A 542-nucleotide genomic window follows, 5' to 3' on the forward strand; every position below is an offset into this window, starting at 1 on the left:
GGGATGGGGACGGGGATGGGGATGGGGATGGGGACGGGGATGGGGATGGGGACGGGGATGGGAACGGGAATGGGGACGGGGATGGGGATGGGGACGGGGATGGGAACGGGAACGGAGACGGGAACGGGAACGGGGACGGGGACGGGGATAGGGATGGGACCTGGAACGGGGATGGGGATGGGGATGGGGACGGGGATGGGGATGGGGATGGGGATGGGAACGGGAATGGGGACGGGGATGGGGATGGGGACGGGGATGGGAAACGGGAACGGGGATGGGGACAGGAATGGGGATGGGGGACGGGAATGGGGACGGGGATGGGGATGGGACCTGGAACGGGGATGGGGATGGGGATGGAATGGGAATGGGGATGGGCTGGGAATGGGAACGGGGATGGCTACAGGAATGGGAATGGGAATGGGAATGGGAACAGGAACAGGAATGGGCTGGGAACGGGAATGGGCTGGGAATGGGCTAGGAAGGGCCGGGAATGAGCTGGGGCGTGGAAGGACAGGTGTGAGCTCAGGTGTAGGGGATTTCAG

The sequence above is a fragment of the Corvus hawaiiensis genome, chromosome 13 (assembly GCF_020740725.1).
Source record: "Corvus hawaiiensis isolate bCorHaw1 chromosome 13, bCorHaw1.pri.cur, whole genome shotgun sequence".
In the NCBI taxonomy this organism is placed as follows: Eukaryota; Metazoa; Chordata; class Aves; order Passeriformes; family Corvidae; genus Corvus; species Corvus hawaiiensis.